Source organism: Bombina bombina, chromosome 5 (genome assembly GCF_027579735.1).
Source record: "Bombina bombina isolate aBomBom1 chromosome 5, aBomBom1.pri, whole genome shotgun sequence".
Taxonomy (NCBI): domain Eukaryota; kingdom Metazoa; phylum Chordata; class Amphibia; order Anura; family Bombinatoridae; genus Bombina; species Bombina bombina.
The window spans coordinates 985,221,201-985,248,158 of NC_069503.1; the positions used below are offsets into that span (position 1 = coordinate 985,221,201).

The following is a 26,958-nucleotide window of genomic DNA, read 5'->3' on the forward strand; positions in this document are numbered from 1 at the left end:
AGATAGAAGTAGAAGATAGAAGTATTAGGCAAAAGCCCATTTCACTTTCAGCCTTAAGATTTAAAAATAACAATTTTAATGTTTTTTTATTCAAAACTGCAGTGGAGCCTAGATGATTTTTTTTTATTTATTAAGCAAAAAAAGGTTTAAAAATGTATTTTTTTTTATTTCTCACTTTTTTGTTCATCAGGGGGTTCACATTCTCAAGTGCTCCTATAGAGGAGCCTCCACTGGCAAAGGGTACAACTTTTTAAACCTAGAAGGAATGAAAGTACCAGGCTTAATCCATTCCTTAGCAATCACATCAGAAATAGCATCCGGAACTGGAGAAACTTCAGTAGTAATCACAGGAGGTTTATAAACAGAATTTAAATCTTTACTAGTTTTGATATCAAGAGGACTAGACTCCTGAATATCCAAAGTAACCAACACTTTCAATAAGTAATGAATACACGCAATCTTGAAAAGATAAGTATTTGTCAGCAGTAGGATCTTCTGAATCAGTGAGATCCTCAGAGGAGGATATTTCAGTAGGTTGTCGGTTATTAGAAATTTCATCTAATTTATGAGAAGTCTTAAAAAGATTTTTTATTTTCATTAGAAGGTGGAATAGCAGACAAGCCTTCTGTATCGCATCAGCAATATAATTTTTCATATCAACAGGGATATCATGTACATTATATGTTGAAGTAACAGAAACTGTACTAGTACTGATGGAAACATTTTCTGCTTGCAAAATCTTATGGCAACTGTTACATACTACAGCCGGAGATATAATCTCACCTAACTTACAACAGATACACTTAGCTTTGGTAGAACTGTGATCAGGCAGCAGGGTTCCAACAGTTGCTTCTGAGACCGGATCAGATTGAGACATCTTGCAAAATGTAAAAGAAAAAAAAATAATTAAAGCAAAATTTACAATTTCCTTATATGGCAGTTTCAGGAATGGGGAAAAAAAATAAATAAATGCAAACAGCATGGCCCTCCGAGTATATAGAAGGCAAGAGGCATATAGGAAGTGGGGTGAAAAATATACATTTTTGGCGCCAAGTATGACGCACAACGCAAAAGGAAGTTGAAATTTTTTTGGCACCAACATCCGGAAAGGATGCAACCTCGTGCAAGGAAAACCTGGAGTCAACTATGACGCCGGACGACCTTAGACGTATCTTTGCGGCAAAAAAATTATTGCGCCAAGAATAACGCAACAGCATTTTGCGCCCTTCACGAGCAAAAAAAGTCAATTTGAAAAAAAAAAAAACATGACTATACCCCAGGTAAGACAAATCACTTCCTAAACATGCTTTCCAAACTGAAACTGAAAGTCTGCAAAATGAAATATACATAGACCCGACTCATGGCAAATATATGTATTTTACTTATTTAAAAAAAAACACAAAAAAAACAAACAAAAAAAACAACACTTTTTATTAAAGGGACAGTCAACCCCAAAATTACTGTTATTTAGATTAGTTAATTAACAATCTTTACAGCAAAACGGTAGCCAAATTTTCATCTAAATAAACTTTGGCAGAAAAAGGAAATTTATGCTTATCTGATAATTTTTTTTTTTTTTTTACGATATGACTAGTCCAAGGATTTCATCCTTACTTGTGGAATATCGCCTCCTGGTCAGCACGAGGCGGCAAAGAGCTCCACAGCAGAGCTGCATAAAAAGCTCCTCCCTTCCCTCCCAACCCAGTCATTCGACCGAAGTTAGGAAGAGAAAGGAAAAGCCAAGGAGCAGAGGTGACTTAAGTTTAACAAACATATTTTTTTTTTTCTAGACAGGTTTTTCTATGACAGGGTGGGCCGTGGACTCGTCATATCGTAAAAGAAATAAAATTTATCAGGTAAGCATAAATTTCCTTTTACAAGATATGACGAGTCCACGGATTTCATCTTTACTTGTGGGATACAATACCAAAGCTATAGGACATGGATGAAAGGGAGGGACAAGACAGGAACCTAAAACTGAAGGCACCATTGCTTGAAGAACCTCTCTCCCAAAGACAGCCTCAGACGAGGCAAAGTTCTAAAGTTTGGAGGAGGAGGAGGAAAAAAAAAAAAAAAAGTGTGAAGAGACGACCAAGTTGCAGCCTTGCAAATCTGTTTAACAGAAGCATCATTTTTAAATGCCCATGAGGAAGCCACAGCCCTAGTAGAATGAGCCATAATTCGTTCTGGAGGCTGCTGTCCAGCAGTCTCATATGCTAAACGGATGATACTCTTCAGCCAAAGAGAAAGAGGTAGCCGTAGCTTCTGACCCCTACGTTTCCCAGCAAAAACAACAAAGATGTTTGACTAAAATCTTCAGGGCACGGACTACATCCAAATTATGTAACAGACGCTCCTTAGAAGGGTTAGGACACAAGGAACAACAATTTCCTGATTAATATTTGAAACAACCTTAGGAAGAAACCCAGGTTTGGTACGTAACACCACCTTATCAGAATGGAAAATAAGGCAAGGAGAATCACATTGTAATGCAGAAAGCTCAGAAACTCTGCGAGCAGAAGAAATAGCAACCAAAAATAACTTTCCAAGATAATAACTTAATATCTATGGAATGCATAGGTTCAAACGGAACCCCTTGAAGAACATTAAGAACTAAATTCAAACTCCAATGAGGAGCAATTGGTCTAAATACAGGTCTGACAAAAAGATTGAACATCTGCCAGACGCTTGTGTAGCAAAATAGACAAAGCAGAAATCTGTCCTTTTAAGGAACTTGCCGACAACCCTTTCTACAATCCTTCTTGGAGAAGATAAAATCCTGGGAATCCTAACCCTACTCCATGAGTAGCCAATGGATTCGCACCAATAAAAATATTTACGCCATATCTTATGGTAAATCTTTCTATTAACAGGCTTGTGTGCCTCAATCAAGGTATCAATGACCGCCTCAGAGAACCCCTGCTTAGATAAAATCAAGCGTTCAATCTCCAAGAAGTCAGCTGAAGAGAAATTAGATTTGGATGATGGAAGGGTCCCTGAATGAGAAGGTCCTGTCTCAATGGAAGCTTCCACGGTGGCAGAGATGGTATGCCAATCTGATGGACATGTCAAGTCCTGAGAGGCCACGCAGGAGCAATGAGAATCACCTGTTTGACTCTAGCAATTAACCGGGGAAGCAGAGCAAATGGAGGGAACACAAGCTAGGTTGAACAACCAAGGCGCTGCCAAGGCATCAGTTCGGCCTGAGGATCCCTGGACCCATCTCTCAGGAGCTTGGCATTCTGACAAGACGCCATGAGATCCAGCTCCGGCTTGCCCCATCTGAGAATCAAGATGGCAAAGACCTCCGGGTGGAGTCCCCACTCCCCCGGATGAAACGTCTGTCTGCTCAAAAAATCTGCTTCCCAATTGTCTACTCCTGGGATGTAGATTGCTGACAGATAAGAGTGAGCCTCCACCCACCGAATTATCTTGGATAATTCTGTCATCGCCAAGGAACTCCTTGTTCCTCCCTGATGATTGATGTAAGCCACAGTCGTGATGTTGTCCGACTGAAATCGGATGAACTTTGCCGAAGCCAAGCCTGAAGAGCATTGAATATTGCCCTCAACTCCAGAATATTGATTGGAAGTAGAGACTCCGACCGAGTCCACACACCCTGAGCCTTCAGGGAATTCCAGACTGCACCCCATCCTAGAAGACTGGCGTCCATTGTCACTATCACCCATGAGGGTCTGCGGAAGCACGTCCCTTGGGACAGATGATCCTGTGACAACCACTAAAGAGAGTATCTTGTCTCCTGATCCAGATCTGAGAGACAAATTTGCATAATCTCCATTCCACTGTCTTCATCTCAGACCTCTACAACTGAGCATGCTCAAATGAGCAAACGGAATCATGTCCATTGCCACCACCATCAATCCAATTACCTCCATGCCCTGAGCCACTGATGGCTGAGGATTGGACTGAAGGGCTCGGCATGTATTAAGATTTTCATGGATAGAGAGTCTTAAAGTTAAAAATTCTGAACTGAAGTCAGAGTTCCCAGGAAAGGAACCCTTGTCTGAGGAATTAGTGAACTTTTCTCTAGATTCACCTTCCACCCGTGAGTCCTTAGAAAGGACAGAACCATGTCGGTATGAGACTTTGTCAGTTGATAAGACGCCTGGATCAGAATATCGTCCAAATAAGGCGCCACTGAAATGCCCCGTGGTCTGAGAACCGCTAGCAGAGACCCTAGAACCTTCGTGAAGGTCCTGGGAGCCTTAGCCACAAACTGAAAATGTTTGTCCAGGAAGGCAAACCTTAGGAACTGGTTATGATCTTTGTGGATAGGAATATGAAGATATGCATCCTTTAAGTCTACGGTAGTCATATATTGACCCTCCTGGATCAATAGAATTGTCCGAATAGTCTCCATCTTGAAGGATGGAACAACGCCTCTCTTTATCTGGTCTACAGACAATTGTGAAAGAAGAAACCTTCCCCTTTGGAAGGAAGGTTTGAACTCCAACTGATACCCTTAAGACCATTTCTAGTGTCCAAGGATCCTGAACGTCTCTTACCCAAGCCTGGACAAAGAGAAAGTCTGCCCCCTACTAGATCCGGTCCCGGATCGGGGGCCACCCCTTCATGCTGTCTTGGGAGCAGCAGCGGGCTTCTTGGGTTGTTTACCCTTGTTCCAAGCCTGGTTGGGTCTCCAGATGGCTTTGGCTTGAGAAAAGTTTCCTTCCTGTTTAGTGACAGAGGAAGGGGGGACTTCTTAGAGTAATTTTCGTTCCTTTCGTAATTTCAGTCCCCTTTGCTTAGATGTCTTGTCTTGAGGGAGAAGGTGACATTTACCTCCCGTAATATCAGAAATGATTTCTTTCAAATCAGGCCCAAATAGGGTATTTCCCTTGAAGGGAATAGCTAAAAGCTTTCATTTAGAGGATACATCCACAGACCAAGATTTTAACCATAAATCTCTGCTCGCTAAAATGGAATATCCTGAATTCTTAGCCGCCAATTTGGCGATCTGAAAGGCGGCATCCGTAATAAAATTAGCAAGCTTAAGGGCCTTAATTCTATCCATTTTTTCTTCTAAAAGGAGTCCGTCTTAAGGGACTCTTCTAGAGTCTAACCAAAAGGCAGCTGCAGTTGTGACTGTTACAATGCAGGCCGTTGGTTGAAATAGAAATCCTTGATGAATACAGCTTTTTTAGAAGACCCTCCAACTTTTTATCCATAGGGTCTTTGAAAGCACAACTGTCCTCAATAGGGATAGTCGTACGCTTAGCCAGGGTAGAGATAGCGCCCTCCACCTTAGGGACCATCTGCCAAGAGTCCCGAACAGTGTCAGCTATAGGGTATATTTTCTTAAAATTAGGGGAAGGGAAGAACGGGATACCCGGTATTCCCACTCCCTTGTAATAATTTCCAAAATTCTCTTAGGAACTGGAAACACATCGGAATAAGGGACATCTAAGTATTTGTCCATGTTTCTCTGGTGGAACCACAATAGTGAGCCGTCCAGAGTCGCCAAAACCTCTCATAGCAAAAGACGGAGGTGTTCAAGCTTAAATCTGAAGGACATGACGTCCGAATATGTCTGGAGTAATGCACTTCCTGAGTCAGACAGTTCCACCTCAGACAGTGCCTCCCTACCCCCCAATTCAGAACCCTGGGAAGATATATCTGAGATAGCCATTAAAGCATCAGAAGTTGCAGGGACCACGTGGGTTTCTGTCCTGCTGCTCTTGCCTTGTAACACTGGCAACTTAGATAAAACTTCTGTAAGAGTTGATGACATAACTGCAGCCATACCCTGCAGATTAAATGAAGCAGACGCCGTTGAGGAACATGGCGTCACCTGAGTGGGCGTTAAAGGCTGTGACGCTTGGGGAGAAAGATGCGGCATACCCTGAATTTCATCAGTCTGAGGACATCCATTAGATATATCTTTATTAAAGAAAATTTGTTCTTTACACTGTAAAGCCCTCTCAATACATGGGGGACAAAGTGTAACAGGGGTTCCACAATGGCATCTAAACACACAGGGCATGTACTTTGTTAAAGGTCATCCATTTTTAATAACCTGAACAAAATGCAAACTTGGTCAGAATCACTGATAAGTAAAGCAAATATCATAATAATAATAATAATAATAATAATAATAATAATAATAATAAATGCGGAGCACTGTATCTTTAAATACAAAATAAATCAATCTTGGCCCCTAAGGCAGGGCGCAAATTTAACATAGTAAGAAATATCAAGTGAATAATTTATTGAAACTATTATTTTCTCATTTAGCAAATAATTATAGCTTTGACATATAAGTTGAAAAATAGAAGTACTCAGCCATCTGTAAAAATCACACAGAAAATTCTCTGGGAAATAAATTTTGAATTACAACCAGATACACCATCAGGCTGATCTATTACAAAGCAATATTATAGCAAACAATAATGAGATCTTTTTAGTAGCTTAGAATCGACAATTGGTGAGTTAGCTATCTCTTGAGGTATAGAAAAAATACAATACCAATGATTGTGACCTAACGCTTGGTGAAACACACATTACTTTAATAAAAAGACACAATCTAAGTGGTTTGATCAAGCGAAGTCAAAGTATATTGAGCACACAACGCGAAATATATAAGTTAAAGATTACTTAACATTTATTTCAATTACCTAAGTAATATAGGTGTGAAATTGATTTTTAATCTGACCGGAAAAGAGCATGTGAAAAAAAACTCACGATATTGCTAACGACTGTTACCTATTTAAACACACTGACTTGTTGTCAGATATCATTTAACAGTCAGATATATCTAGTGAACACAACAAATTAAAGAGTTGGGTACAATTTACAAAAACTACCACTTTCCAACTTATATGACAAAGCTATAATTATCTGCCACACGTGAATAAGAATACTCAGCCATCTCTAACTACATAATAAACTCTCTGGGTAATAAAATTTGGTATTACAACCAGATACACAATTAGGCTGATTCATCACAAAATAATATATTAAGCACATAACAATGAGATTCCTCTAAATAGCTTTGAATTGCCAATTGTTCAGCTAGCTATCTCTTGACGAATAGAGATAACATAAGCTGATAGATTGAGACCGAGTGCACGGTGAAACATACATTACTTTAATACAAGGATTTGTGCAAGTCACTTTCCAGAGTACTGAATAAACATAACCATATTAGTTTGTTTCACCTCACTAAGGATCACAGCCCATTGACTATCTACATATTAGAGTTGAAATAATACAACCAGGAGATGTGTTTTTAATGTAGCAACGCGGGCAGCAAATAAAGGTGTAACTTTGCTGTCCCCCCCCCCCTTTTTAAAAAAAAAAAAAAGAAATAAAAGTTGTAATAAATCAATACTTTTTACATTTAAAATATAAGAATACATAGGATGTCTCACAGTACATAAAAGCATACCTTTGTTGAACTCAATTCGCATAACGTGTGAATAGAGTCAATTCGTTCCTATGTTCAGTTTCATGCTTACGTACTGCTCCTAAAGTCAGACCTAATTACGCGAGTATTACTCTTATACAAGGTCTCAAAGGAGATCACTTTAACTCTGTATTCTATCATACAAAGTAAAACTTCAATAAAATTGGAGATTTGTTTCCTATTTGTCCTCTCTTTTTCTCATGCAAATTTAACATAGCCTGCACGAAGGCCTCAGAATAATGCACTGGTAAAACTTTGAAATATAACCTAGTCACCTCGCCGCAGCTCCGCTCACTAACACAGGCAAAGAGAATGACTGGGTTGGGAGGAGCTATTTATGCAGCTCTGCTGTGGAGCTCTTTGCCTCCTCCTGCTGACCAGGAGGTGATATCCCACAAGTAAGGATGAAATCTGTGGACTCGTCATATCTTGTAAAAGAAACACTTACTAGATCTCATCTGGCAGTTTTGAAATGGCCGTCTGACCCCTCCTTCTCAGACGTCTCCCAAAAGCTTACTACAGGATCCTTTCCTTTTGCCCCTGCACGCTCCTGTGTCTCCCTTCATTCAGTTAGACACTCATGGTACCACCCCCCTCACACTAACTCTCTCCCCTCACTTCACTCCCTCATTCATCCCCATGGCCGCAATTTCAGCTCTCTAGCTGTTCGTACCCGGCACTCACTGCCTCTCTTCCATGCTGTGTGCCACAGAGAATGAGAGGCAGTGAGTGCTGGGAAGGCGGCAATGCGAGTCTGTGCGTGTAACAGCGATAACCGGGTCTACAAGCTGTTCCTGCCCGGCACTCCCTGCCTCATTCTCTGTAATAGTGTATCAGTGAAACATACAACTACTGTATGTTAGAAGCAGGTTTTATATGATAGTTAGATTTTAACAGCCTAACAGCCAAGAGGTTAAAAATGAAAGCTCTGTAAGGATCATATTCAATATTAAAACACAATAACTTCAGTCAGACTTGCCTCTCCTCCTTTAAACGTTCCCTAAAGACCTTTCTGTTCAGGGAAGCTTATCACCCGACTTATTAACAAACTAACCAATTAACTAACAGTTGCCCTCTATCTCCTCACTAATATCATTCTCACCTCTGCAGTCCCCACCTCCTGTTTCCAATCCTCCTACCCATCTAGATTGTAAGTTCCCAGGGGAACAGGGCCCTCAATTCCCCCTGTATTTGTCTGTAAAATTTTGTGTCTTATCGTATTGTTTCTCCACTGTACTGTTATTCTTGTACCCATGGGCAGCGCTGCGGAATCTGTTGGCGCTTTATAAATAAAGAATAATAATAACTTCAATAGTTCTTCCTTTCTGCAGAACATCTCTTCTGGTTCTCTTGTATGTGTATAAGGATGGGATGCAGAACGACTTACTCTGCACAGTGAAAGACAGCTCCTGCTGCTCGTAAGCGTGTGGGTGTGTTTGATAATTTTTTTTTATATATATATATATATATATATATATATATATATATATATATATATATATATATATATATATATATATATATATATATATATATATATATATATATATTTATTTTCTTTACACATAGAAATCATAAAAATCAGGCAAACTTACTTCACCACCTCAGTTTGTAAAACTGATTTGTGGGTGTGGTGAGGGGTGTATTTATAGGCATTTTGAGGTTTGGGAAACTTTGCCCCTCCTGGTATGATTGTATATCCCATACATCACTAGCTCATGGACTCTTGCCAATTACATGAAAGGAAGTGGTTTATAAAATGTATGCCAGCTAAACCATGACCACCACCCACAAAAAAGTATTACACTTTTCAATTAACAGAACATACCTGGCTGTATCTTGATGATCTTAGATATCCCAACACAAAACGCCCTGCAAAGAAGAGCCTTTTTAGTATTTAGTACCACAGACACTGTAAGACTTATCACACGGTAGCCTGGTCTCAGTACTTAAGATGCATCAATATATTCAGATATATGCTTGTCTGTTTTAATCATCAGATCAGGCATGACCAGTCATTTTACAGAGATTGCTAGAGAGGCAACTGAGAAATGACATTTTTATTCAGAATACATATGAACAGTAAATCAAGTTAAAATGATAGTACTCACATGAAGGTTTGGAGTTTAAGGGTCCTTTAATATAGCATTCACTAATATTGTAAGGTCCTAAACATTGACAATGCATCTCATTACTGTAAGTGAAACATTGCAAATTAAATGTTGCTGCCTTTTGCTGTAAAATGCTTCCAAAAATTGTGCTAGTTTCACTTTCCCAGGGAAGTTTGCGATACCTTACATTGCCCAGCCACCTAAGATTCTCAGTCATGTTTGATTGCAAAACTGATAATCCACTTTTTTACAATGATAGAACCCTTATTTGAACTAGTAATTGTAAGTTGAATCAGTGCTAAACCACAAGAGCAAAGGGTAGGCTTTCCCAGTTTCAAATGCACGTTTGAACAGTTTTTGCTATAGCTGAATAGCAGTTTGATTAACAAGGATTCTTTTGTTCTGGGGTGACAGGGAAATCTGAATTTAACAGAATACAAGTTGTGTTTAGTGGTCCTTTAAATGTTAGTAAAATACTTTGGAAGCCATAGATACACAAGACTTACTTGCAACCGCTGACCAGTGCCATTCCCTTGGCCGATGAACTGTGGGAGTTAGAGCGTCATGCATTGTATCAAAACAATATTTTACTTTGTTTCTAAGGCTAGTTTGCAGTCTCCCACTGTGCACTCAAGCAAATCAGGATTTTATAGGGGTGCTTGTTAAAGTTGCAATAAAAATCAACATAAGAACTGATCAAGACAGAACATGGAGTTTTAGACTAATCTTTAGATTTCCTTACAAAATATTCAGAGGAAGTCTGAAAGGTAGCTTTGAGTGCTCAGAACCAACAGCAAAAAAATGTTGCATATTAACCTGTGAAGACAGTGCTAGGCATAATTGAATCACTAAACCAAATAACCATTACATGCAAGGTATTCTAACCTTCCAGATTGTGCAAATATAATATTCAAATACTTTTTAAATGAGTTCATTTGATGGTAAAACTTGCGCTATTATTCTGACCACATCTTATACTTTAGCTGAGCAATAACAATCCACCTTCAGCCAATTGTTGCATGCCCCACTTGGAACTAAGATTGTGAGCACAACAATTGCCTGAAGGCAGATTGGTCATTTTGCAGCCAATATAAGATGTGGGCGGAGGATCAGCATGTTTACCATTACCATGTTAAATATTTGACAAAGTAATTTAACATTTCATGAATTAAGTTCCCCTGTTTGAAAAAAATATTTATATACTGTGCAGCATAATCTGAATGTTTAACCACTTTTTGTACAGAAAATGTTAGAACAAGGTGGTAGAGCAATTTTGCCGACATGTTTCTCAGGGTTACATTCAGCATCCCTGCTTCTTCACTGGGTTTGTGTAAGCACTACTTAGTGATGTTAAACCAAAGTTTTGTTCATATAAAAATGGACCAAAATTATCAACTTTTTAAAAAGGGATATTCATTTATGCATTGAACAAGCCTACTTCATGCCACCTTTGTTGTTTAACACATGCAGTAGTCCTGATCTGCCAATAATACTGCAGTGTAAACCATTTCCAGCAAGTTTTGATTTAAACAGCTTTCATTCATCAGACTGAGCATCGGTAAAGCTTACCAATCAAATGTACTCTTATCTAGCCCTTACTGTTTTGCATAGATATAAAAAGATTTCTAGGACTACTTAATTTGGTTAAACAAAAAAAAAAAAAAAAAATTTCTCTTAAATCTGATTCTGTGACCGAATGTCTACTGAAAGAATGTATATTGATATTGAATTGAATATATTTTTCATCCCGTCATATATAACAGTTCTAACAGATTTTTATTTATATTGCTTTTTTTTTAAAAGTTATTTTTCTGTCCAATTTCGGTGTGCTACTTTCAATAAAAGTTTGGTTAATTATTTTTTTTTTTTTTTTTTTAGCTTGTAGTTTAAGCTCAGACTCATTAAATTAAAAACTCTAGTGTAATAAATTATAGAAAAAAACCCTCTATTTTAACCCCTTAACGCCCAGTACGACATTGGTAGTTATGCCATTAAGAACCAGCAACGTACCCTGTACATCGCTACAGTCCTGGGCTTCTCTCTGCTACGATCGCGGGGCACTGCAGAAATAGAGTTGCGGAGTAAACGAAGCAGAGAGGGCCCTCTCTGTATCGGACAGCAGTGGGACTGATCATTGGTGGGAGCGCAAGAAGGGAGGTGGCCCACCGCAGGAGTGTTTGTGACTTCTAGGCCACGCTACTTGGAGGGGGGGGGGGGGGGGGGGGAGAAGGAGGGTGATCATATGTGGGGTAATTTAGAAATTAAGGGATGGGGCAGCTACACTACAGAAAAAAAAAAAAAAAAAACACACAATATATTACAGGAAAGTTCTACTCTGTGAAAAGCATTACTGGGCTAAAAAGTTGCACCCAGGTGGTAAATTGCCATAGAACAGGCTAACAGTATATATATATATATATATATATATCCTATTTTGCTGCAAACTGGCAGACAGCTGCCAGTACCTAAGATGGCTACTAATAGGTAGAGGGGCCAGGGAGGTTAGGGGGGATACTACCCTGCAGAAAAGATGAGTAAAACGCAAAAAAAAACACACACGCCTTTAATTTTTCTACTGGCAGACTTTCTGCCAGTACTTAAGATGGGGGTGACCTTTGGAGCGGTGGGGGGCGGGAAGAGCCGTTTGAGATGGTTCAGGGGGTGGGTGTGTCAGGCGGGAGGCTGATCTCTACACTAAAGCTTAAAATTAACCCTAACACTAATACAAGTGTGGTGCGCAGTGGCATTTAGTGGCCTTCTAATTACCTGAAAGCAATGCCAAAGTGAATATATATATATATATATATATATATATATATATATATATATATATATATATATATATATATATATATATATATATATATATATATATATATATATATATATATATATATATATATATATATATATATATATATACATATATATATATATATATATATATATACATATATATACACACACACACACACACACACACACATATATGCACAAGCAGGGAACCAGCACTCTTTTTTGTTTCCACAACTGCCGGGGTGCGCTTACAAGCATTAGATATTCACAAAACAAAGAAGGCACTCTCCGTTTACAACTGTCGTTTAATGGTAAACGTTTTCGGGGTCTCCCCCGTCCTCAGACCACTTACAGGCATCAATACATCATCAACTTAAATACCTACTCACCCCCACCGTGAAGCACCGCCATCAGACTCCCAGCTTCCGTGTAGCGCAACTGCGCATGCGCGCCCGGAACTAGGGAGAGCCAACGGGGACAAACTGAAAAACAAAAGTGCAAAATAAAAACACCTTTACGCAAACATACAAAGGTGCAGCAATTCATCTAAAGCAAAGTCACTAAACAATATGGTATACTGTTATTACTATATTTGTCTGAGCATACTGTCCCTTGAATGGGTCTTACATACCCCTTATATTGATTCCTATAAATCCAGTGTTTGTCTACATTCTCATCTTTCACGCACAATATATAAGGGGGTGTCTAACTGTCCTGTATCCACTCATTAAGTGGTACACTAATGCCCTCCACTTGGACTTAGGTACTGAATCAATAGGTTTTGACTATGCACTTATCATACAAACTAAATGAAAAGAAAAATAATTCGTCATCTAAAAAGGACCTTACATAAGGCATATCATCTACTCCATCTGGCCTAAATTTTTAACTCAGCAAATTTCTCATTTGGCATAGGGGTCCTAAGTGTTAACAGAGAACCCAATGTAGTAATTTAATTGCGCCAAACTATTAAAGTCAGTTATCCACAGATTCAATATGGGTGCCCACTGTCCCTACATACCCTACAGGCAGAACAGGAGGCAATGGGCATACCTCCACTACAACAGTTATAAAAAGCATTGATAATCCAACTGGACATTAAGCCCCTTTGGGTACATGGTCTCCAGATTAAAAATCCACTGGGACTCCCGTTGTAGTAGACGTCTGCCCCTGTCACCACCCCTAGAATTACGTGGTATGTGGTCTATGATAATATAGCGAAGATCAGACACAGCATGACCACTGGTAAAGAAATGGCGAGCCACCGGTTGGTCCGAATCACCATTCTTGATTGCCAGCCGAATCGCTGACTGATGGTTCGCCATCCTCGTCCTGAGATCATCCTGGGTCTTGCCCACATAAAATTTACCACACGGACAGTGTAATAGGTAAACAATATACGTGGTTGTGCAAGTAACCCTATGCTGGATGTGGTACTTTTTATTAGACCATGGGTGTAGGAACGTGTTGCTCTGGGTTAATCCACTACAGGTAGTGCAACCACTGCAGCGGAAGCAACCTTTTTTCGTGGTTTTTAACCATGTACTCGGCATGTAGCTCTCACTATTGTCAGGTCTTAGTAACATATCTTTCAGTGACCTTCCACGTTTGAACCCAACAAGTGGAGTCACACAAGATGCAAAGGGTAAGGTTTTATCACTCTCCAGAATGTCCCAATGTTCCTTCAAGATATTGGAGAACTGTACTTTTTCGGGTGAAAATATGGTGGTGAAGATCATTTTCTTTTCACTCTTATCTTTCTCCAACTTAGTGAGTGCCTCTTCCTGTGTAAGCAATGATGCCTCCACTAGTGACTGGTTAAGATGCCTGGATCCATAGCCCCGATCTGTAAATTTCTTATACATCTCGTGTAGTTGCTGTTCCTTCTTCTCCTGGTTGCTATTATTACGTACCACCCGCTTGAACTGTGACCTTGGCAGTGATTTTTTAAAGCTGGGAGGGTGACAACTTGTGGCATCTAGTAACGAATTCCTGTCCGTTTCCTTGTGGAATAAGGTGGTACTGATGGCAGTATCCTCTTTATAAATTCTTAAGTCTAAGAAATCGATGGTATTTGAATTATAACTCATCTTAAATTGTACTTGTGGATTCACTTTGTTCAATTCAGAATACCACACCAGTAGATCATCCTCAGTGCCACCCCAGATCAGGAAGAGATCTATGTACCGTCGGTACATCCTTATCCTATGATCTTCAAAGGCGGTGGTAGCCACCGTTTCAAAATGGGCCATGAACAGATTGGCATAAGATGGGGCCACATTGGACCCCATCGCTGTTCCTGAAATCTGTAGAAAAAAAGTCTTTCAAATTTAAAATAATTGCACCTTAAGCAAAAGTCCAGTAATTCAGACATCACATCAACCGGAGGGCCAATGTAAGGGTATCTGAGGAGATGATAAAGTACAGCCGCCATCCCCTGTTCATGGGGAATCACAGTGTACCCAAAGGGGCTTAATGTCCAGTTGGATTATCAATGCTTTTTATAACTGTTGTAGTGGAGGTATGCCCATTGCCTCCTGTTCTGCCTGTAGGGTATGTAGGGACAGTGGGCACCCATATTGAATCTGTGGATAACTGACTTTAATAGTTTGGCGCAATTAAATTACTACATTGGGTTCTCTGTTAACACTTAGGACCCCTATGCCAAATGAGAAATTTGCTGAGTTAAAAATTTAGGCCAGATGGAGTAGATGATATGCCTTATGTAAGGTCCTTTAGATGACGAATTTTTCTTTTCATTTAGTTTGTATGATAGGTACTGAATCAATAGGTTTTGACTATGCACTTAAGTCCAAGTGGAGGGCATTAGTGTACCACTTAATGAGTGGATACAGGACAGTTAGACACCCCCTTATATATTGTGCGTGAAAGATGAGAATGTAGACAAACACTGGATTTATAGGAATCAATATAAGGGGTATGTAAGACCCATTCAAGGGACAGTATGCTCAGACAAATATAGTAATAACAGTATACCATATTGTTTAGTGACTTTGCTTTAGATGAATTGCTGTACCTTTGTATGTTTGCGTAAAGGTGTTTTTATTTTGCACTTTTGTTTTTCAGTTTGTCCCCGTTGGCTCTCCCTAGTTCCGGGCGCGCATGCGCAGTTGCGCTACACGGAAGCTGGGAGTCTGATGGCGGTGAGTAGGTATTTAAGTTGATGTTGTATTGATGCCTGTAAGTGGTCTGAGGACGGGGGAGACCCCGAAAACGTTTACCATTAAACGACAGTTGTAAACGGAGAGTGCCTTCTTTGTTTTGTGAATACCTAATGCTTGTAAGCGCACCCCGGCAGTTGTGGAAACAAAAAAAAGAGTGCTGGTTCAATATATATATATATATATATATCTCTTTGGCATTGCTTTCAGGTAATTAGAAGGCCACTAAATGCCACTGCGCACCACACTTGTATTATGCCCAGCAGTGAAGAGGTTAGGGGTTCATTTTAAGCTTTAGTGTAGGGATCAGCCTCCCGCCTGACACACCCACCCCCTGAACCATCTCAAACGGCTCTTCCCTCCCCCCACCTCTCCAAAGGTCACCCCCATCTTAAGTACTGGCAGAAAGTCTGCCAGTAGAAAAATTAAAGGCGTGTGTTTTTTTTGCGTTTTACTCATCTTTTCTGCAGGGTAGTATCCCCCCTAACCTCCCTGGGATAGATAGAATAGACGATTAGAATAGACAGACGATTAGAAAAAACAGACGATTAGAATAGACAGACGATTAGAATAGACAGACGATTAGAATAGACAGACGATTAGAATAGACAGACGATTAGAATAGACAGACGATTAGAATAGACAGACGATTAGAATAGATAGACGATTAGAATAGATACACATTTCTGAACAAAAGGGATCCCAGAAAAGCATTTACAACCATTTGTGCCATGATTGCAAATCATTTCAGTGAGAAACCTAAAATTGTTTTAAAAGTTTATTTGATCTCATTTGGCGGTGAAACGGTGGCATGAAATATACCAAAATGGGCCAAGATCGATACTTTGGGTTGTCTGAAATTTTTTTTTTTTTTTTAAAGTTTGGTTTTCACCAAGGGCATCCTGAATTTTTGGTTCTGGTCCAGAATTTACATTTCAGTGCATCCCTAGTTCAACCTCCAAACAGTCAGCTTCAAAGAAACAATATTTGGATGGAGGAATGGACCCCGAGTAAGAAGGTCCAACCTACAAGGAGGAAGAGATGACATCTTCACTAGATCTGCATACCAGATTCTGCAAGGCCATGCTGGAGCTATAAGATTTACCAATGCTGTCTCCTGTTTGATATGAGCAATGACCCGAAGAAGAAATGCAAGTGGAGGAAACATAAGCTAGACGGAACACCCAAAGCATCTATCAGAGCTAGCTACGGATCTGACCTTGAACTGTACCTTGGCATTCTGCCGAGACGCCATCAGATCCAACTCCGGTACACCCCCCCCCCCCACCAATTTAGCGTTATCCTGGATAACACCTCCAGATGGAGAGCCCACTCCCCCAGGATGAAATGTGTCTGCTCAGAAAATACTTTATGTAGGAACTTACCTGATAAATTCATTTTTCATATTGGCTAGAGTCCATGAGCTAGTGACGTATGGGAGGGGGCAAAGTTATCTAAACTTCAAAATGCCTATAAATACACTACCCACTTCAGTGTAACGTATAGCGAGGTGGAAAAGTGGTCCTCATGGACTCAACAATATGAAAGAAATGAATTTATCAGGTAAGTTCTTAAATTTGGTTCTCATTCATGTAATTGGCAAGAGTCCATGAGCTAGTGACGTATGGGATTTTAATACCCAAGATGTGGGAGACCACGGAAGAGTCACTAGAAAGGGGAGGGAACAAAAAAAAACAGCCATTTCCGCAGAGAAAATTAAATCCAAAAATTACGTTTTTGTAAATTTAAAAATTTTTTTTTTTTTTTCTTCTAAGGAATTAGGCAAAAATTAGGCAAAGGAATCAAACTGGTAGAAAAGTTCTTCAGGCAGCTGTCTCAAAGACTGCTTCTGAAGAACACATCAAAATAGTAAAATTTTGTAAAAGTATGCAAAGACCAAGTTGCTTCTTTGCAAATTTGATCCAACTGAAGCTCCATTCTTAAAAGCCCAAAAAGTGGCAATTGATCTAGTAGAATGAGCTGTAATTCTGAGGCGGAGACTGCCCTGCCTCCAAATAAGCTTTGTGAATCAAAAGTTTCAACCAAGATTCCAAGGATATGGCAGGGGCTTTCTTAACTAGAACTGGAGGAAAACAAATAGACTAGAAGTCTTTCTGAAATTCTTAGCCTCATAGTATTTCAAAGCTCTAACTACATCTAAAGAATGTAGAGATCAAGAAAATTTGTCAGATTAGGACACAAAGGAACAATTTCTCTACTAATTTTAGAATTCACAACCTTAGGCAAAAATTCTAAACCAAGTCCGTAAAACCGCTTTATCTTTATGAAATCAGATAAAGGAGATTCACAAGAAAGCAGACAATTCGGAAACTTCTAGCAGAAGAGATAACCAAAAGAAGCACTTTCCAAGAAAGTTTAAAATCCAAAGAATGCATAATGCAAATCCTCAAAACCAAATTGAGACTCAAAGGAGGAGAAATAGACTTAACAGGTTTGATACGAACCAAAGGCTGAACAGTGAATATCAGGAAGTTTAGCAATCTTTCGATGAAACAAGACAGAAATTTGTCCCTTCAAAGTATTTGCAGACAACCCCTTATCCAAACGAAGAAACTAAAACACGAGGAATTCTAAAAGAATGCCAAGAAAAATTATGAGAGGAGCACCATGAAATATAGGTCTTCCAAACCCGATAATAAATCTTCCTCGAAACAGACTTACACGCCTGTAACAGTGCTAATCACCGAGTCAGAGAAACCTCTATGACTAAGAACTAAGCGTTCAATTTCCATACCATCAAATTTAGCGATTTGAGATCCTGATGGAAAAACAAACCTTGAGACAGAAGGTCTGGTCTGAAAGGAAGTGACCAAGGCTGGCAACTGGACATCGGGACAAAATCCGCATACCAGAACCTGTGAAGCCAATATAATCTTGGAAATCACCCCTGGAAGAAGAACCAGAGGTGGAAAAATGTAAGCAGGTTGGTAAAACCAAGGAACTGCTAAAAGCATCCACCATCTCTGCCTGAGGATCCTTGGATCTGGAAAGATATCTGGGAAGTGTATTGTTCATAACAGAGGCCATCAGATATATTTCAGGAAGAACCAAATCTTTACAATCTGATGAAACATCTGGATGAAGAGACCACTCCCCCGGATGCAAAGTGATGACATAATCCACTTCCCAATTGTCTACACCTGGAATATGAGTCGCAGAAATTAGACAAGAGTTGGACTCTGCCAAAGAAAGTTTTCAAGATACTTCTCTCATTGCTAAATAACTGTGTCCCTCCCTGATTGACATATGCCACTGTTGTGATATTGTTAGTCTGAAAACTCAAAAAAGTTTTTTAATAGAGGCCAAGCCTGAAGAGCTCTGAAGATTGCACAGAGTTCTAAAATATTTATTGGTAACCTCGCCTCCTGATTCAGCATGCAAAGCTGCAGAGGTCTGATATGAAGACGAGCAAAGGGGATCGTGTCCGATGCTGCAGTCATGAGACCTAAAACTTCCATGCACATAGCCACTGAAGGGAATAATCAAGACTGAAGGTTTCAACAGGCAGAAACCAATTTAATTTGTGTGTCTGTTAGAGACAGTCATGGACACTGAATCTATCTGGAAACCTAAAAAAGGTGACCCTTGTCTGAGGAATCAAGGAACTCTTTGGTAAATTGATCCTCCAACCATGTTTTTGAAGAAACACTAGTTGAAGTGTGATATTCTGCTCAATGAAGAGATTGAGCCAGTACCAAGATATCATCCAAATAAGCAAACGCTGCAATACCCTGCTCTCCGATTACAGATAGGGCACTGAGAACCTTCAAGAAGATTCAAGCAATCGCTAGGCCAAATAGTTAATGCTTGCCTGGAAAAGGAGAATCTCAGAAACAGATAGTGGTCTGGATGAATTGGACTATGAAGATATGCATCCTGTAGGTCTATTGTGGACATAAAATGCCCTTGCTGAACAAAAGGCAGTCCTTAGTCACCATCTTGAAAGTGATTCAAAAACCTCAGATGCAGAACTGGTCTGAAAGATTTTTCTTTCGGGACAATGAATAGATTTGAATAAAAACCCAGACCCTGTTCCAGAAGTGGAACTGGTACAATTACCCCTGAAAGCTCCAGATCTGAAACACATTTCAGGAAGGCCTGAATTTTCACAGGATTTGTTGGAACATGAGAAAATTAGATACCCCTGAGAGACAATATTCTGAATGGAACCTGCCCAAATGTCTTGAAATAATTTCAATCTGCCCCCCCACCAGTAGAACTGGATTGAGGGTCGCACCTTCATGCAGTTTTGGCTTCTTAAAAAGCTTGGATTTATTCCAACTTGAAGATGGCTTCCAATTGGAGCCAGAGTCCATGGCAAAAGGATTGGTTTTCTGTTCTCTATTCTGAAGAAAGGAACAAAAAGGAATCAAGGAACAAAATCGATTAGAAGCTCACGCTTTACCCTTAGATGTTTGTTTTCTTTTTTTTTAAAAAATAAAAAAAATCTCCCTTACACCCAGTAATAGTGGAAATGGTATCTAAATCAAGGTTACAATCTCTATCATTACAGGGTAATTTGTTTGGTTCTCAGTTGGCTTCTATGTCAGCATTCCATGATTTGAGCCATAAAGGTCTTCTAAGTAAAATAGCCAGAGACATTTTTATCAATCTTGAGGATAACAAAAATTGCTTCAATATGCTAATCATTTTCTCTGATGCTAACTAACATTGGTAGACAAATCAGAATCTTTTTCCCCCTTGTGCTACGCTATCCAACCAAAGAGTTGATGCAGCCGCATCAGCCATAGAAATGGCAAGCCGGAGAATATAGCCAGAATGTAAATAAGCTTTCCTTAGCAAAGATTCAATTTTCCCATCTAAAGGATCCTTAAAAAGTAGTACTATCTTCCAAAGGAATAGTAGTACGCTTGGCAAGAGTAGAAATAGCCCCATCAACCTTAGGGACTTTCCCAAAACTCTGTTAGCCACTGGCAAAGTCTACAATCTTTTAAACAGGAACAAAAAAAAAAAAAACAAAAAAAAAGAAAGTACCAGGCTTAGACCACAGGTTAATAAACAGAATTTCAACTTTTACTGGATTTTTTTTTTTTTATCAAGAGGACTAGACTCAATATCAAAAAGTAACCAATACTTTCCACAAAGAACAAATATACTCAATCTTAAAAAGATAAGTTGATCAATGTCAAAAGCAGGATCTTCTGAGTCAGAGAGATCCTCATCAGAAGTGGATATATCAGTATGTTGTCGGTCATTACAAAATTCATCAGTATCATTTGAAGTTTAAAAAAAAAAAACAAAAACACACGACCTTTTACGTTTATTAGAAGGCGGAATAGCAGACAGCCTTCTGTGTCGCATCAGCAATATCATTTTTCATAACACGGATATCATGGAACTGGGCCTAAAATTACACAAATTACAGAATTCCCATCTACGCAGCAAAACAAAATCCAATTGCACGCTTACCGCAGTCCACTCTTTCAAATAGTTGGGTATGTTCTTAGACCCTAATCTATCTTTTGGCCTCCACATAGAAAAACTTGCATCTAAACTTTATCCAAAATTAGGTGCCCTGTACAGAAACAAATCTTGGCTCAGCCCTACAGTAAAGGAAGAGATTGTACAGCAAATGCCGATGCCTATCGGATTATGGGGATGTAGTATACGCACCTGCACAGCAAACTCACCTTAATACATTGTATAACTCGTTCTGCCGCTTTGTGCTACAATGCAACTACAAGGCCCACCAGTGTGACATGCTAAAAGAACTAAACTGGCCGACGCTGGAATCCAGACGCACCCTCCATCTTTCCTGCCTTGTGTTTAAGAGCCTTTCTGGGAAGCTCCCACCCTACCTGAGCAGAATGCTCTCCCCGGCTATTCCCACCTCCTATAAGCTCCGATCCAGTACAAGCACATTTAGCTTGCCTCAATACAAAAAGAAAGCAGCTCGATCCTCCTTTTCCTACTGAGCGCCAAAGTTATGGAATGACCTCCCGCAAGCCTAATATCCTTTAACCCCTTGAGTGCTAACAGCTCTGAGCCGTCGCAGAGTTTTCCACTCTGGTGCTGACGGCTCAGAGCCGTCGCTAGCACTCTCCCACCTTGAGGGAGATCTAGGGGCTTCCACCCGCTGCTACGCCGGTGATCGGGCCTGCATTATTAACAATTTGCAATACAAAGTATAGGGAAAGGGGGCATGCTGCTTAGAAGCCTGTATCTCAGGCATCTAAGCAGCTACAGACCCACAAGACCCACCATTGGAAAGGTAATCGCCTAACATTTCCAATCTTAGGGGTCTGAATTTAAAAAACAAACAAAAAAAAACAAAAAAACAACCCCACTAGTGGAAGTCCTCCAGTAAACAATGTGTCACAGGTCCTGAGATATCAGTCCATCAATCCACCTATATATACACCATAACATGATAACACCCCCTGCCCTCCCTCTTTTCCTTCTTGTATCTTTACTCTAATGTGATGGACATTGTTCCATTTACAATATTCTGAGTACAGTATATGGTTAGATTTTTCTCTACCAGGGACCCCCCCCCCACCACCACACAATGTAATAAAAAGCTATGGTTTATCTGCTTGTAATATATCATGTATTCAAACACCCTGGAAATGTACATTTATTTTTTCTTATTCTTTTGTTCATTTATCTTTTTATAAAAATAAATTGTTCAAATATTGACATGCCATCTTTGATTTAACAATTGAACTTATAATTTATCACTAAAATCCTTAACCCCCACCAAAAATACAAACCCCAAAACACCCCCCATCACATTAAAGTGAATATATTCCAAGTTTATGAAGACAAATTAATGTCTATTAATAGATCCTCCTCCAGTGGGGCAGCATCAGTATTCATCTCAACTACTACAGGATTTAAGATTACAATTCTATTTCACATGCATCATATCCCTGGATACTTTATCATAGAGTGGGCATGTTACAAAGCCAAATCCAGCTATGAGTGATTATGGCAAATCAGAAACGTACCACTCAGACTGGGGTAGTAAAAGGTTATCCTAGCTCATAACGAGGGGATTAAAGCAACGACATCTCTCCTGCATTAGCCAGTTTCTAAAGTTTGCAATTTGAACCAGTAATTCTACCGGTTTTCTTTACAAGGTTTATTTTAATTAGAGAGCTCACCTGGGGTTGGCAACATTCCAGATAATCTTAAAAAAAAAAAAAAAAAAAAAAGTCAGTTAAACGGTGCAAGGTATAAAGTGTTGAGCCTTACCTATAAAGCTCTTGTTAAAGCAGCATATTCTCTAAGTATTGAGTAGTTTTGCAGAATCTGTAATGACAGACTAGCAGTACTAACACTTTTTTAGCCACCATACTGACTTCAGTAATTAATTCTCATCAGAAACATTCAGCCGAACGAGATTCCAAGAGATGATCATCATGTCAGCAGATTGCAGTACTATTTTAGCATGTGACCTGCCTTATCACAGGTGCATTTTGTAATGGGACAGTGAAGTGTTACACACACGGCAATGTTGTCTAACCACACCACTAGTTAAGTTCACACAAAGACAGCACATTTTAGTAAAATTGCAATGGTTACAAAAATTTGCATCCTCTGAATAGGACTTTTTTTTTACAGCCATGTCCTCAAAGGAAAACATTACAATTATTTAAAGTTAGAACATACCTGTAACATTGGCATCTCTTTAAAGATACTAAAAATGTAAAATGAAATTAAATATCAGCAATTAGAAATAGTCTTAGCGATTAATCATTTGTTTGTTCAAACCGTTTCATTGTTAATGTCAAAGTGAGCTAGTTTAACTCATCACTGCAATATCTTCAATGACTTAATGATTCAGCAAACACTTACCAGGCCAGTGTGACAGGGTAGTGAGAAGGGATCTTTGTATGTAGTAACGTGCTTTTTCTTTACAGATGCACAGCAGTCACATTACTTACAGTGTGCCTGTGCCATGACTGTACTGGCAGTCTCAGAACAAACCACTCAGTCACATTGATCAGACTGGGGCGGTATAAAGATCATCACTGGCCAAGGTGCATCAGAAGCAGACTAGGAAACTAAGATCACATTTTATATAAATTGTGTCAAGTCTAGTAAGCCGAGTGTGTTTTGCTACACATACTGTAGAGTGTATTCAAGGGTTCCAAGCTAGAATTACACCATACAAAAGGCCCCTGATTAAACTATTTTTCCTACACTAAATTAGGTCAACTTTATAATGTAAAAGCAAATTACCACCCATTTTACATCCAAAACTTGTGCATTGCCCCAATTCAGTATTTTGACACACGTTCAATTTGCGCAGTTTCAGAATAATGGCCTTTTCAGTCATGTGACTGCTATTGAAAAGCAGTGCACTAATTAAAATAGCCAGTAGGTGAGGCCGTCTGCTTGTGTTGCAGCAAAGTAATGCAAGCTTAGCAGACTGAAATTGATCTGTGTACACAGAGCAGACCCGACCCATCAAGCAACAAGATCTAGCAGCCACTTCCCTATTAATCTTCCTGTCCAGCTGCTTGAGGTGAGGGTGCCTAACTGCCTATTAATCACTCCAGATTGAAATGCATAGATTAGGTGCAGACCCAATATTAGCCAACAATGCAGAGAACGGTTTGCAGAAAAATGCAAGTAAAAAAAAATGTTTAATAAACATTCTTAGTTTGATGATACAATCTGTTGTGCAATTATTTTTATAATGCTGTTTAGCACACACAATATATAACCTAATTACATAGCCGGTAGCCCAGCACTCCTTCCACACAGGTGTAATCACGGCCAGGGTGCTGTCCTCATAAATACGTAGAAATGTCTAGATGTGGGAGGGCACTCACAGGACTTTTATTGAAGTAAAGAACAGTGCAATTTTATTTCCAAATTAGTTTAACATTTTAAAATGACATTTCAACCAATTTATGGGCCTTCAAGACAATTTATGATTGTAATGCAGCATGCATTACTCTCAAATGGCTTGCAAACCAGACTCCCAACAGAGCAGTGGTATCAGTGTTGCAGGCAGTGTCAGCAGATGTTCTACTATTACTACCATTGCATAGGAATAAGAGTAACACTACCCTTTAATTACAAGTAGAGGCATACCTTCATTAAAGTGCCAGTCTACGCTAAAAACGTTTAAAAAAAAAAAAAAAAAAAAAAAAAAAAAAATAGATAATGCCTTAATCACCCATTCCCCAGAATTGCATAACCAACATGGTTATATTAATACACTTTACCTCTGATTACCTTGTAGCTAAGCCTTTTCTGACAGCCCCCTGATCACATGACTTATTAACTTGCATTTTATCAAATTGGTGCAGTGTCCGACACAACCCACCAGGTATGAGCACAACGTTATCTATATGTCTCACATGAACTAGCACTCACCTGTTGTGAAAAGCATGTGATTAAGAGGCTGTCTTTAGTGACTTAGAAACATGCAGAAATTTAGAGGTTTAAAGGATATACAGTAAATAAATGTTGGTTGTGCAAAGCTGGGGAATGGGTAGTAAAGGCATTATCTTTTTATGCAACAACTCGTGTAGACTGTCCCTTTAAGTGTTGCAAGCACCACTTGTAAAAAAAACGGAGGGGGAGAATTAAGGAAAGGTTTAAATAGTCCACTATCATATTTTGTCATCTTAATCAGAACTCACCATGCTAAGTTTGTCTGAAGTCATTTGAAGAACAAACAAGACTCATTAAATCATTATTTGGAGCAAGGTTTAATCTCTCAACCCTGCAGGTGTCATATTTTACCTTTTCTTTTTACTGTAGCCAGGACAACATTTTAGACTTATACACAAGAGCCATATTACCAGATTATGGAAATCCTATTCAATATTGGGCCCTGTAAGAGCAAAGATTAAACTTTAGATCATGTTTTTTATATTGTGTCAAAAAAAAAAAAAAAAAAGTTTATGCAAAGTAAGAATTTTAAAAAAACAGAAGTGTTAAGGTTTTAGTTCTGTCAAAATGCAAAGCAAGTTAACAGAAGAAAAAAAATAAAAAAAAATAAAAAAAATATATATATATATAAATAAATCTACATTTGGTGTGAGCACCATTTGCTTTCAAAAATGCATCAATTCTTATAGGTACACTTGCAAAGTTTAAAGGGATACTGAACCCAAATCACATTGTTCTCTTGGTATCTATTTGAAAAGCAAGAATGTAAGCTTAAGAGCCAGTCCATTTTGGTTCAAAACCCTGGGTAGCGCTTGCTAATTGGTGGCTACATTTAGCCACCAACCAGAAAGCGCTACCCAGGTGCTGAACAAGACAATAGATATTGTACATTTTATACTATAGCCTGGTCTCAGTATTTAAGATGCATCAGTACAGTCAGATATATGCTTGTCTTGTATTCATCATAGACCAGGCATAAGACATTGCAATAACAATTTTAGGGATAAATCCCTTAATGCAGCCAGATCTTTAAATTGCCCAATATTGGAAATCTCAAACAATTTGTTCAATTTCAATAAGGCTAACACAAATTGAAGGCATCTTGACCTTAGAACACCAACTACTATAAACCCAATAAATTGGATGCTTATTTCAATATTAAGAAAACTATTTGGAGTCATCCAGTAAATTACAAAATGTGTAACAGGTCCTGAGATAATCCATTAATCCACCTACTGTATATGGACCACAGCATGATGCCACTCCCTCTTTTCCTTTTTGTATATTTTTCTATTTGATGGAATTTGTTCATTTGAATTTTTCTGAATATATGGTTAGCTCTCTCTCCATTTATCATTTAACTTATAAATGTGTTATCACTAAAATCCTTAAACTCCCCCCCCCCCCCAAATGAATATTTATATACTACTACCGGTCTTACATAATCCCTCAAATTACCATTAACATAAATATAATTTGTCTTTTAACAATTGTATTATGGGTAGGAGGTGCTGTGTATTGAGTTTCATAGCAAACAGATAATTAGGCCGACTCTTAAAGAATACACGAATAGCATAAACTAATAGCACTCAAGGGTTAGGGGTTAATCTAACAGCTTTACAAATCTGATAGACCACAAGGTATGAAGAATGTGGGATCACAAATAAAACAAACTTCTATTAAGTCACATAAAATTGGATGTTTGAATTAAAAGCACTCGGGTACTTTAAAGGCAGTAATATGTATTCTAGCTTAAGGAATGAGCTTCCAACCACAGCTCTCTGCAACCAGCTGAATTTAAAGTATATTTGCCACAGTCTTTAAAGAAAATTCAGAACATACTTCAGCTGCCCCACAGCCCTCTGCAACCAGGTAGCCTCTGGAAGATAGATCTCATATTCTACCCTGTTATTATAGATAATGGCAAAATATATGCACTAAACAAAATTGGCCAAGACCCAATATTTCTGTGAAAAATCTGAACATATCTAACCCTAGAAAGTTTTGGAAACTCATAAATAACTTACAAAATCCCCCAATCCACTCC

The 26,958-nt window shown here is 38.9% G+C and overlaps 2 non-coding genes across 2 annotated transcripts; both read right to left on the reverse strand.

The window, feature by feature from the left end:
* Window positions 1–22,857: 22,857 nt before the first annotated feature.
* LOC128661911 (small nucleolar RNA SNORD30) lies at window positions 22,858–22,927 on the reverse strand. The gene has a single exon (XR_008402681.1). It is a non-coding gene; the product is annotated as a small nucleolar RNA SNORD30 (small nucleolar RNA).
* A 545-nt stretch (window positions 22,928–23,472) lies between these two features.
* On the reverse strand, window positions 23,473–23,541 carry LOC128661913 (small nucleolar RNA SNORD31). The gene has a single exon (XR_008402683.1). It is a non-coding gene; the product is annotated as a small nucleolar RNA SNORD31 (small nucleolar RNA).
* Between the last annotated feature and the right edge of the window lie 3,417 nt (window positions 23,542–26,958).